At 35.7% G+C, this 9265-nt stretch overlaps 1 pseudogene across 1 annotated transcript; it reads left to right on the forward strand.

Annotated features, from left to right (window-relative positions):
* Nucleotides 1-758: 758 nt before the first annotated feature.
* Nucleotides 759-2326, forward strand: LOC149578787 ((R,S)-reticuline 7-O-methyltransferase-like; annotated as a pseudogene). The gene is made up of 3 exons (XR_016357548.1): nt 759-1454; nt 1532-1596; nt 1695-2326. The product of XR_016357548.1 is annotated as a (R,S)-reticuline 7-O-methyltransferase-like (transcript).
* The last annotated feature ends 6939 nt before the right edge of the window (nt 2327-9265 follow it).

A 9265-nucleotide genomic window follows, 5' to 3' on the forward strand; every position in this document is an offset into this window, starting at 1 on the left:
ATAAGTCTCAACAAGCCCTAAATCCTCCCTTGCTTGTGAACACTCTGGTCATCTCTACCCCTAAAGTATCTAGCAACTCGAGCCTTGGGAGGGCCTTAAAAAAATCTATTAAAAAATCCCTTAGTACTAGGAAGGATATTAGTCTGATAGACTCAGATATTGATACTAACAAGAGCAATAAAGTTACTAAGAGGTCAAGCAAGATGCTCAAAATAGAAAAATTTTAAACCCCGCCCAAAGAGGATGTGAGCATGGAATCCATAGAGATAGAGACTATAGTTGGTGAGATTGTGATTGATAACAATGTTAGACTACCCTACATCATTTGATTGTGATTGATAACAATGCTACACTACCCTGCATCATTTTATACCTTATTCAAATGTAGATAATAGACTAATTGTGAAATTCTTGTCCCACCCATCATTTTCAAACATAGATAACTAGTATACTAATTGTGAAATTCTTGTGCCACCCATCATTTTATATCTTATTCAAACATAGACAATAGAGTAATTGTGGAATTGCATCATTTTATACCTTATTTAAACGTAGATAATAGACTAATTGTGGAATTCTTGAGTTGCCCTTAAACAACAGACACTATTGGAAACTGTAGCACATGGCAAATTAAATGTTTTAGAATTCTTGAGCCGCCCTTAAACAACAGACACTATTTATACTGTAAGCATGGGCCTTAAAGCCCATTATATCTCAACGATTGAGGGTTAATCAAAGTTGGAAGTATGAGTGAAGAAATGTTCGAGAGCGAGGAAGAACAGCTCGTCGGGCAAGCAGAGGCATGGAGATAAACATTGGCATTTGTCGACTCGTTGGCAGTGAAAGCCGTTGTTTTGCTAGGAATCCCTAACATCATTGTGCACCATGGCCCCAAAGCAATGCTCTCTCTCTCTCCCAAGTCACGGCAGAGCTTCCCAGCGAAAAGCCCGACGTCGATTGCCTCTTCAAAATCCTGCACTTCCTCATCGCCAAGAATTTCTTCAGGGCCGAAGTGGGTGTAGAGTTGAAATATAGGCTAATGTCGGCTTCTAAGTGGTTTGTGAAAGGCAGCGTGGCGGTGTAGTCGCTCACGATTAGCACCATGCTGCTCATGCTAAATGACATGTAGAATGCAGTACCCTCGCACCATCTCACTAAGTGCATTTTGGAGGGCGGCATGCCTTTCGAGAAGGCTCACAACGTCAACATCTTTGACTACGTGGTGACGCACCTAGCGTACAACGATCAGCTAACCAAAGCCATGGCCTACAATGCCAACATTGCGATGAAAGCCATCTTGTCTAAGTACGATAATTTTTGTGGCTTGAAATCCCTAGTCGACGTGGGGGGTGGCATTAGAGTCACTCTTGCACAGATCGTGAAGGCATATCCGAGTATAAATGGCATCAATTATGATCTCCCCCACGTCATAGCTATGGCTCCACACTTCCCAGGTATGATACATTTTACTATACAATTGACTCACCTTCTCTTTCATGGCCTCAAAATATAATCATTTTCTAACTTGCAGGGGTGAAGCATGTGGGAGGTGACATGCTCAAAGATGTGCCATCCGCAGACACTATATTCATGAAGGTCGTTGCTTGGCTTGGTTCTGTACAACTAAAGTGGAGTTTTTTTATCATGTTATTTTTAATCTAGATCTTCTCATTTATTTTCTTAAAATATTACAGTGGACATTGCATGATTGGTCACACGACGACTGCGTAAAGATTCTGAAGCAATGCAGAAAGGCAATTCCATAGAATGGCAAGGTGATAATTGGGGATGCAATTCTGAATGCCCTAGAGAAGATGGCGATGGATCCCACTTTTGGTCTTGCATTTGATCTACTCATGCTTGCGCTCAGCTCAGGAGGGAAAGAGAAAAGTGAGGAGGAGTGGAAGAATTTGTTGGTGGAAGCAGGATTTCCATGGTTCAATGTCATTGCCTTGCCAGCGTTGAAGTGTCAAATTGAAGCTTTTCTTTTTAACCGCTCTCTTAAATTCCTTTGTTGAAGTTAATGTTCTAGCCATAGTCAATAATAATTGTTGCACATGTCGATAGTCTTGTTGAATTGCTGGCAATACAAGTTTAGTTTAGGATTGAGTCAAAGAGTTTTAGTTTGAATCAAATTATTATTGTAGATGTGTTAAGTTAGGTTTTCATAAGTATCAGTTAGTGTCAGGTTTACGTGTGTTGTCAATCATGAAGTAGTTTGTTGTCAATTTAATTAAGAGTCATTTAGGAATGTTGTTGAGTCAAGCTATAGTATAAATTGACATCTATCGTTCAATAAAAAATAAGCTGGAAGTTCTTTCTTTCTCCTCTTTGTTTCTACTGTTCTATTTTTCCAATAGCATTCTAATTTTAAATAGACCCATCAAATTTATAGATATTTTTGTAATTAATTTATTATTTTTTAAAGTTCTATATATTTAACAAATTTTACAATTTTGAATAATACCATTTATTTGCAATTCTATTGGTTTTGAAGAAATAAAGCAATGACATCTCTCATTAAAAATAGACATTAAAAGGTATAGATGCCACCCTATACATTTATGAGAATAAAAATAGACATTAAATGGTATAGATGTAAGCACATGGCCACATTAAATTGATATTATGGGAGCATGAAATGGATATTAATGGGTGCCCCTGGTATTTTTGTCTACGAAATTTACTCTGTTCATATACAACCACCATTTCTCACAGCTACAATCAAGTTAGGATACACAAAATAAATTCAACAAAGATGCAAAAAGAAATTGTGGTGCTTGAAATATTAATGCAACAACTTTTGTTGTGATCTAGGAAAAAGAAAAGTTTGTGTTAAACCCTTGAGTATACCAGATGAAAGGCTAGTTATTGAAAATGTCCTTTCTTACTAAATTTAGCTAAATAGTTTTGTTAGTTCTAAATTAACTATTTATTAATGTTCTTATGTACAGAGTGCACACATAGTCCCCAAGCTCAAGAATAAAATGAAATAGTTAGGAAGGGATGTCATAGTTGATAAGGTCATGGAGTATATAGGAATGTTGTTTGGTCACCTAAAGAGACTTTTCATTATGGAAAATCCCCAAGATATTGATAAACTGTGTACCTAGGTCCACTATATTTGGTTGGAGAAGAAAATCAAGTTATTCCAACAAGAAAAAATAACATGGTTAAGAGCAATAGCAAGGGGAATAGTACAATGAGGAAATTAGCAAAGGTAAGAGTAAGGGGAATACCACTATTACAAAGGCCAAAGGTAAGAAAAATTTGTGTTGTACCCAGTGTGATAAAAATGTGCTTATAATGGATAGGCATTGGAAATTGCAAGTTAGTACCATGTTGGCCTAAGAATGGAAAGACATGAATGTGAGGGAAAATAATGAAGATCACGTTGGCACTCAAAATTGAAACCCCAATTTTGAGTACCATTGAAAAATCAAGACCTATAAATTCTTTTTGATGCATATGTACTCGGATATCCATTTGAGGCCTAAGAGGTGTTTCATGCTTCTAGCACCTTGCATTCAGTATGTCTATGTGATCTATAAGATAAATTGCCATTCTGAACCATTCTGTGAAGTCTCATTTTGAGCAATGTCTAATTCTGCATTTTTGACTTGGTGTCAAACAATGACAGGAGGTTGTGTTTGCAATTGGACATCTCGCACCTAGTAATGTTTCATGGCTTGTCACTTTGGAAGTGTTAGTGCCCATACCATAAAACCTATGTTTTTTAGTTCAAGTCATTTTGAATCCCTCAAAGTTGGTCATTTATTGTTGTCATACTGACGTGAATTGTTCTAAATTTTGGGAGGCCCCATTTGACCAGTTAAAATTTTGGCCCATTTGACCGAAATGATAAAATTCCTTTTGAATTGCATTTTATAGATCAGATACTTTCTATGTTTTTAATTTGAGCTTATGACAAATCCATTTGAGTAGTTTTCAAACACGATTTGAAATGCAATTTGTAACTTTTTACTAGTGTCAAGAAAGGTAGATTGTTCAGTACCCTTGTTTGTGATGTCATAACTCAAGATTCATGATAGGCGAGATTGAATGAATTGTACCACTATGTTCTCCTCTAAAAATACTTTAAGTATACCAATTTTCAAGTCTTGAAGAATCTGCCTACACATTTTCCTAGGTCAATTCCATTTGCGAAAAATGTTTTTCTGCCATTGTTTCCAGTCTGCAAATTTGAGTAGCCCACTTTAATTGTTCACCATTTTTTTCTTGTTATTAGTCATAAGCCCTAATCATAGATTCATGCTCTCCTCATGACAATGATCCAACACCCTAGCTTTCATTTCTCTGAGTTTCAGTTTGCCCAATTTTCGAAGCCCAATCTGAATGTGTCTTATGGTTTTCTAACATGTTTTCTTGTAGGCAGTTCTAAGAGGGCAACTTTGACAATCAATATCTTTTGATTGAGAATTCATCATGAGATGAAATTTGAATGGGAAAGGGTATGTAGAGCACAGGATCAGTATGTTCAATTTCAAAGCCAAGTTATCTATTTGGGTCAGTTTTTATAGCCAACTGATAGGTCCTATTAGCAGAAAATCATAGTTTGTAGATTAATGATAAAATGAGTTTTAAATGGTATTTTAGTGGTTGATTTTGATCTAAATTACATTTAGATGTTCTATGGATCAATTTTAAAGTTTTGTTGTACGAAAATGGAATTTTTTTTAGCTGGACCCACTTTTGGATTTGACTAATTTTATCAAGCTTATAGAGCTCTAGGGAAGTGAAATCTTTTTAAAGAGGGGGATCACACAAGTTATGATCATCTCATACAAGAGTTTAGTAATATCGATGCTTGAGATCCTATTAGTGAGGCAAACTTGGTGATGACATTAAAAGTCCTCTCTCAGGAAGTGTCATCTATTAACGAGTATCACCATGATTTTAGGTAGGCTTACGGAAGAAAAATTTCTTTTAAAAAAGGGCTCACCTTGAAAGGAAAAGTGAAATTTTGGAGCATGTGCATTTGGAAATACAACAAATTGTAGAACTTGTGCCAACTATTTCTTTGAGACTACAACCAATAATCCTTCGAAGGATGCCTCACAAAATTATTCATAAAGATAGCTACACTTATTATCTTCAACCAATAATGTTGCATTCAACCACAAAATAAGCGTGGAATTTTTTGTATGTAGAAAACATGTTCAAGGTGGAAAGGAGTGCAATCAGAGAAATCATTGGTAGTAGAATACCTATGGTAGTAGTGGATAGACTTATTGAGATTGATGTTGAAATAAGATGGGGACACATTTTACATGAAGATTCAAGCAAGGTCTATGTATTTGAGAAGAAGATGATTTGTTAATGTTGGTTAAACTCATTCCACTACCGTCAAAATGTGCCAATTGGAAGGGTACCCCAGTGGTTTGGATCCTTTCTTATGCACACTATATAGCTACTAGGATCCACAACAAGCTAAGGAAAACTAGGATTTATGTTTACCATGCCCAGTTGGAACACCCAATTTAGCTCAATATGAATCCAGGATCCATAAAAAGATTTATATAGAGGCATTTTAGAATTTTGGGTGCTAATCTGGGTCTTTGAATAGTTTGGGGAGGGGAATTTTGTTTTTAAACATGTTGCAGTCAGTTCAGGTTGTGATGAAGATGAGTTGGGATTAGTCTATAGTTGTAGAAAATTTTAGGCCTCAGAAGAAAATCTTCCTATTCGAGCACCAAAATAGTTTTTCTCACAAACGAAAATGTGTAAGAGTGTTTTCTTAGTCTCTCAATAGCAACAAGGGGAGCAATTTGGGAGGAGGAAGTTGGGTTACTCAATTTTGAGGGAAGTTGTGAGTGATAAGAGAATGCCCATCTTAGCCCTTGCAACTCTGCCTCTTGAGAAACCCATTCAACTAAAATAGGAGGCCATTGTTACCATGAGAAGGAAACAAAAGATAATCAGGATGATTGAAAGCATCTATGTTTTTCCCACTGACTATCACAACTTTTTCATGAAGCCTTGGTGTTCAAAATCTTCTACCATGTCAATGGATTTGAGCCATGAAAGTGACAATTCTAAAATTATTAGACATGAGGAGTATCTAGATCTTTATTCACAAGATGTGGATGATATGGAAGATGAAAAAAAAATAAAGGTGTTTGGGAGTATTGAGAGCTTCTACATTTTCTCCCTCATTATGGAAGATAAGTCTTGCTTGATGGAGGGGATGTTCAAGGATAGATGATATTTTCCATACATAATAATAGATCAGCTACATTTTCTTTTAATCAATGGTTTTGTTTCAAATTTTGAGAGGAGGAGAAAGGATGACAAGGTAGCGAGGAGTGAAGTTCTAAATTACCATAAAAAATCAATAATGAGTTCAAATTATACTTCTACAAATAAGTATGGAGGCTAATAAACCCTGTTGTGACATTGAGTCTTATATCCCACATTCGCTGGGAAAGGATATTTTTAATTTTTTAAATGCTTCGGCTTGCACATGGTAAGTGTCTTCAAGATAGGCCCTTTTGAAAGGCAACATATCACATGAGGACCCCACCCATTGTGGATGATAGTTGGCACAAAAATCAAGTTAGTTTTGACGAAGCATGCAAGTCAAAGATACTAACATGGAATATGAGGAACCAGATGATGACATGTGGATGATCAAGTGATGGTCATTATGTTGCTAGGTGAAGATGCATGATTGATAAGCATAGTGACACAGTGACCAGTTGAGGTGGCAAGATGACTAGGTGCTGAGGTGGTATTGATGTGGCAAGCTGAGGTGGATCAGTGATTGGACACTAAGGTGGTTGAAGGTGACACATTTCACGTGGTCACTTTGTCATAATGATGTGGCACAATGCTGACTCATCAAGCAACATAGTGACCAGTGATGTGGCATGACGGTGAGGTGCGAAGATGTGCCAAAGCTGGTAGCCAAGGACATGATGCCACATGGTGCCTAGATGGCAGTTAGCTGACTATGTATGAATTAACAAATCAAATGATGACATGTGTTAAGTTCGATCAACCAAGTTTGACTTGAATAGATTTTAGAGGAAAAAATCAAAGGGCTTAAAATGTTAATATTTTAATGTTTTTCCATTGGCTAAGCATGCAAGTTCACTTTTAAATAAATTTTGTATTATTCTATAATTTTAAACTTTAGAAAAAGTTAAATTTTTGCAATAATGTTGTGCAAGGCTAGAGAAGGAGCCTAATTTTCAAATGGTTGTCAGAGGGGCAACTTTTGTCCTAAATATGCACTCCAATATACCACTGGAATCGAGAGGAGATGAATTTTCCAAATAAAGAATTGGATTTTACACAGATGTTGAGAAGTTCACTCTATAAGTAGATTTGTATTTTTAGGGTGTTCTTAGTAGAACTGGTAGATTTCATCATTGATGATCAAATTGGTTAGGGGCCAAATATAAAAGCTTGTTGAAGCTTGAATGTGGAAAAAAGTGATTCTGATATGTTTATTTTTCCTTTAGAGGTTTTTTAACTGATTTTTTTCTTTTGCCTTGATTTCTGATTTGGCATCAAAACCAATTGTCCTTTCCATCAAATATCTATGACATTTTATGCTTTTGGGAGCCAAAATGATTGAACAGTTGATGTGTAGTTACATAAAGAGAGTAGAAAAAGGTTTTACATCTATAGTAGGAAGTTCTCCAAGTGGACACATGTCATCTTCAAATCAAATCTGGGAATTTATTCCTCTATATCTTTCTCTTTCTCATTCTTTGTAGGGGTTCTAGTTTTTCACTGTGAGACCATGGTAGGTTAGAAAAATTTAGAGAAAAGCAAGGAGTTGCAAATTGAAGTAGAAATGGTTTATGGAATTGATGAAATCTAAGTGGAAAGATTTGGGATGTGTTGGTTCCAGACCATGAAGCCATGCTTTGGCTGTGATACCCCCTTCCCATCCCATCAATTTCTCATTCCGACCATTTTTTCTCTTGTATGAAAGCATATGTTTATTGTATAGTCTGGTTTATTAGGTATCTTGTGAGTCAATTTCAATCATTTTCATGTATTATTTCAAGGAAATCAATACAAAGAACAACAGGTGTTGAGTTTCATTATAAATCTTGTCTCCTTTATCAGTAATTTGCAATGTTTTATGATCTTTGAAGAAAGAGTCTAGATCATAGTTGCAGTTCCTTAAGTCTATATGTTGTTTCATTGTTTGTTATAATTCAATGAGTTATGTAAATGCTTTAGAGAAATTAGCAGGGTTGCAGGTTTATTGAGGAGGATATCAAGTAAGAATGAGATTTAGATTGAACATTGATATCAAATTTACAAGGTAAATGGGTAGATCTGGAGTGTTGGCACAAGGTATGTGTCTTAGATATCCAAAATGCATGAGGGAGATTTGTAAATTTCCCAATGGATGAGGCACTGATCAGCTACAGGATCATTAGTTTGTTTTCCATACTTAGTTTTCATCCACTTTCCCCAACCTCATAAAATCAAATGAAATTCAAATCATCTTTATATTTTATGTTTGAAGAGTTGAAAAGGATGCCCTCACTTAGCTTGTGAATTTTATAGAGTTATAATTTTCTATTGCACATCCTTGATATTACATAAGTAGATGAGATTAAGGGTTTTATCTACTTTGTTAGATTTAGGAATATGTTTTAGCACTAGTACTACACCCGCCTAGGTTTTGTAGAGCCTGAAGTAGAAGGGTCTAGCCTTATAGTTGGCCTAGTGTCTGAAGAGGTATGTTGAAGTTGGGAAGTAGCTGCCCCTAGATGTATCTTGTTCTCATCAAGATAATTTGAAACCTATAACATCTCAAAACACCAATAGATCAAATGTAGCTCTGTAAAGATCAAATGTACCTCCATGGTAAATGATATGTTGTCTTGTTTCTTTGTCAAGGTGTTTACTAAGTTGGTGTTATAGCTCAAACAATGGAAAGAGCACACTCAACTCTTCCACATCAAAATCCAGGAAAATGATAAGAAATTTGATGTCATCCTCAACTTGTTCTCACAAGAAAATATCATTTCTTTTGGATTGGTTAATGAAATTAGTTTGGAGATGTTAGAAAAAACCACTAATATGCTCAAATATTATGCCCAAAATGTAGTGATAGTAGTGCTCAACAATATAAATTTCCTCTTGTACTTACATCCTACCCCACTACTAACAAACCTCATAGCATGCAAACTGCAACCAATGACTTGAGAAATCATCAAACAAGAACAACAATTAATTTTACAAAACAATAATATTTAATATTCATTAATGTTGG

Source organism: Cupressus sempervirens, chromosome 1, assembly GCF_028749045.1.
Source record: "Cupressus sempervirens isolate cs-2001-9-10 chromosome 1, ASM2874904v1, whole genome shotgun sequence".
Taxonomy (NCBI): Eukaryota; Viridiplantae; Streptophyta; class Pinopsida; order Cupressales; family Cupressaceae; genus Cupressus; species Cupressus sempervirens.